Source organism: Apodemus sylvaticus, chromosome 1 (assembly GCF_947179515.1).
Source record: "Apodemus sylvaticus chromosome 1, mApoSyl1.1, whole genome shotgun sequence".
NCBI lineage: Eukaryota > Metazoa > Chordata > Mammalia > Rodentia > Muridae > Apodemus > Apodemus sylvaticus.
In genome coordinates this window covers 19,455,149-19,459,313 of record NC_067472.1, presented here as the reverse complement: position 1 = coordinate 19,459,313, position 4,165 = coordinate 19,455,149, and positions in this window count along the sequence as shown.

The window sequence follows — 4,165 nt, the reverse complement described above, 5'->3', positions numbered from 1 at the left end:
CCCCCACTCCATGCCATTAGATTAAACCATAACACCTCTCTGGGTCTCTCCTTACACCTGTGGAAAAAGATGGAGGAGGGGTAGGGGGATCACGAAAGGTCCCTGTAGTTTGAAGATGCTCTGTGCCCAGCACTGGGTGGTGAGGAGTTTGTTGCAGGGATAGAGGAAGACGGTGTTTGTGGGTGGAGCGCCTACCTTGGCTAAGGGACAACGGGCTGCGTGGGATTTATCTTCCTCACTGTCCCAGGGTGGTGGTTGGTGACCATGCTGACTGTGTGACAGTGTGACACAGAGAATGAGTAGCAGGTCATGTGCACTTTGAGGTCGTGCAGCACCATGGATAGGTTCCAGGGTGATGGATTCTAGTGAGGTCCCAACCCTGCTACCTTCCTTGAGTAGACCACGCAGCTTTTGGCCCCTTAGTTTTCCCTTCCGGATAATGAGGATGGTGGTCTGGGAGGCTCTAGGAGGAAGACTGGTGCAGAGTGTTTGGCTCTGTGCCCACCAGAAAGGCAGCTGGCAGCGGGTGGCAGGTGCTCAACAAACATCAGTTTAAAAAAATTATTCTTTCTTCTTGGCAAGGTCCAAAGGGCATGGGCAGCCTTTAGTGTCTAATATGTGCAGCCAGGACTGTGGAAACGGGGCAGCTAGCTCCTAACAACTCTTGACCCGAGGTGCTGAGTCTAAAGGGTATTAGTCGGTATTTTTAAATTTTATTTTAATGACGTCATCGGTTGTGGTGGTCAGGAGTTCAGGTGCATTTCAGTGATGGTGGTTCTGACTTAAGAGCTCTCATGAGGTCAAGATGAACTAACTGGGCACCAGGGCCACAGTCCTCCCAGGCGTGTTTGAGGCTGGAGGCTCTGATTCCACCTCACTTAAGTGGCCACTGATCAGAGGCATGTGAACAGCTCCTACCCTCCAGTGCACAGAGGCGCGAGTATCGGCCTTTTCTTTTGCTTGCTGTGGAGTTGCCAAGCAGCACGAGAGACTGATCACTAAGTCCAGCTCAAACTCCAGGGCAAGGGGACCTTCCTGTGCCCTGGTTCTCTGTCCCCAGAAGCTCTGTCTCCGGATGCCCTGTCCCCGGATGCTCTCTGCCAGGATGCGCTGTGTTGGAAACCATGCATTGTCTCTAGTCTTCATGCCTAAGTCAGGAGCTTCTTTTCTTTTGCCAGTGAGACCACAGTAGTTCAGAGAGGCTGAGGGACCTGGCCAAGGCCACCCAGCAGGGGTAGCTGAGGTATCATCAGGTCCTGGGGGCTTGCCTTGTTAGCCCTGGGCCGTTTCCCACTCCAGCTGAGCCACATCTAAGGCATCTTGGCTCTGAAAAATACAGGACCAGCTGGGAAAGCCTGGGACTTCCTAGGCCGTGGAATTAGAAATAATATATGAGGCCCAGGGCACGGGGCACAGGGCACAAGGCACAGGGCAAATGGCGCAAGGGAGCTATGCTTACTCCAATGCCTTAATTTATTGACCTTGTGCCTCTTTTTCTGTATCTACCTGCAGGACAGCTGCAAGGTAAGCTGAGGAGAGTATGAGGGGGGACTGCATGCTACTGTAAGGCGAGCTGAGGACCGTGGGGAGGGTATGCTGTATGTTATTGGGATGGATCAGCTAATGCCGGATTGGACTGGTAGTAGGATGCCTATCCTTGGGATGATTGTTTATTTGTTTGTTTGTTTGTTTGTTTATTATTTATTTATAAAAGCAATGTCGTCCCCTTTTCAGTCTGGGGCCTTCCATCCAGGTCTTGCTCAGCCATGGGAGGAGGTCAGGGCCAATAGCCTCAGTAGAGAAGGCCCCTGACTGAGGCAGGATTCAGGCCAGACTCCTGTCGTCTCCCGCCTCCTGTTTCTGCTCACCTTGTCTCTTCTCAGGCCCAGGATGTGCTGCAGGGAGCAGATAGCCGTTTTTTTTTTTTTTTTTTTTTCTGCCTTTGCAGAGAGAGGACGGTACATGGATGTCTGTGCACTTCCCCAGGTTTGCCAGCAGAGGGAGCAGATGCAGTGTCTGGGACCTGGGAGGTTTCAAGAGAGGCTGGGGTGCTCTTGTCTCTGAAACCTTCAGCCCAGATACTGACTGGAGGTATTTTTTTGGTTTTTGTTTTTACAGTCCATCCATTCATGCATGCATGCATGCATGCAATCCATCCATCCACACACCCATGCATCCATCATCTATCTGTCATCTATCCATCCATCCATCTACTGTATGTGTGTGTACAGGTCAGAGATGAGCTGGTTCTCTCTTCCATGTAGGTTTCAGAGACTGAGCTCTGACCATCAGGATTGGAGGGAAGTGCCCTTACCCACTGAGCCATCTTTCCGGCCTGCTTTTTTATTTTCAGATTGGTACCCTGGGTTGACCTTGAACATACTATGCATCCAAGAATGGCTGAATTTCTCATCCTGAGATTTCCTGGTTTTGTGTGATGTTAGGGATGGAACTCGGAGCCTCGTGCTGGGCAGTGCTGTGCCACTGAACTATATCCCCATCCCCGGAGTGGGGTGATTTGGAACACAGCTGAGCAGAATGGGAACATTATCCCCCCCAAAGGACCAGTTTCTGCTCCCTGGAGATAAAAACCACGGGAAATGAGGAAATAGTGGCGTTTCTGAGCCTGGTGACCTCAGATCTCTGTTCATACCTTCTGTGGGATCCAGAGGAGGAACAGAAGCCATCGATTCACTCCTTAATCCCTTCAGCAATCACAGAGCGTCTGCTGTCGGCCAGGTTTGTGTCACTGGGAGTTCATGGCAGCCATGGTCTCTCCCAGGGCTATTGTCCTACTGGGAGCTGTGTAGTGAAGTGGAGATTTATTGTGAGTGGAAAGTGAGAAAGAGGAAGGTGAGAGAGTCGGAGACAGGATGTCCGTGTCTCCTCTTGCCCACCGAGATGGCCAAAGGAGACTGAGGTAGAGCAAGGCAGTGAGTTTGTGAATAGGAATTACCCACAATGCTCTGTCCAGCAGCAGGGTCCCACTGTTATCACAGGGTCCTTACATACTTGCAGTTGGCACCAGACAAACCACCCCTGTCCTAGAGCGACAGGCCAGTTATGCTCTTAACTGACTATGGGACAGGCCAGCTATGCTCTGAACCAACTATGGGACAGGCCAGCTATGCTCTTAACTGACTATGGGACAGGCCAGCTATGCTCTTAACCGACCTTGGGACAGAACCAAAGGGACTAAGCTCTACTTGCTGCTTACAAGTTTGTTTGTTTTTTTTTTAATTTTGTTTAATTAAGTAAGACAAGGTCTCATATAGCCCCGGCTGGCTATGTAGCAGAAGATGCCCTTGGATGTCTGATCCTCCTGCCTTCATCTCCCCAGTGCTGGAATCACAGGAATACATACACATCTGATTTATGCATTGCTGGGGATTGAACCCAGGACATCATGCATGCTAGGCAGACCTACCCACTGTGCTACATGCCCAGCCCCTTGACTTTAAACCCAGGAGTGTGTTGTACTAAAGTTTAGGGACTCCAACTGCACCCGAAGTCAGTGGAAAGGTTCTGAACACACTCTAGATCATTGGTTCACAACCCCTTCGGCTGTGACCCCTTTGGAGGTTGAATGACCTTTTTGCAGAAGTCACGTAAGACCGTCGGAGAACACAGATATTTACATTATGATTCATACCAGCATCAACTTTACAGCTTTGAAGTGGTAATGGAATGACTTTATGGTTGGGGGGTCACCAGGGCAGGAAGAACCGTATTAAATGGTCTCAGCGTTAGCAAGGTTGAGACCTACCGACCTTCTTCATTCACTCACGGGAAGCAAGCAGGATGTCTTTCAATAAGCAAATGGATCAAACTATGGTATGGTCATGCAGAGAAATATTATTCAGCAAGGAAAAAGGAAATGACTAATTAACCCATGAAGAAGAGCCATGGATGAAACCTCAATGAAGTTAACAGAAACCAAAATACTACATACTAGGAAAGGTCAAACCACAGAGCTAGAAAACAGGTTGCCACGGTAGTGTAGTGTAGAGGGTAAAAAGCTGGGGTATGGTTATTTTAGGGCATTAAAGCCATTTTCTATCACAGGGTCATTACATATTTGCAGTTGGTCCTTACATACTTGCAGTTGGCACCAGACAAACCATCCCTGTCCTAGAGTGACAGGCCAGCTATGCTCTTAACTGAC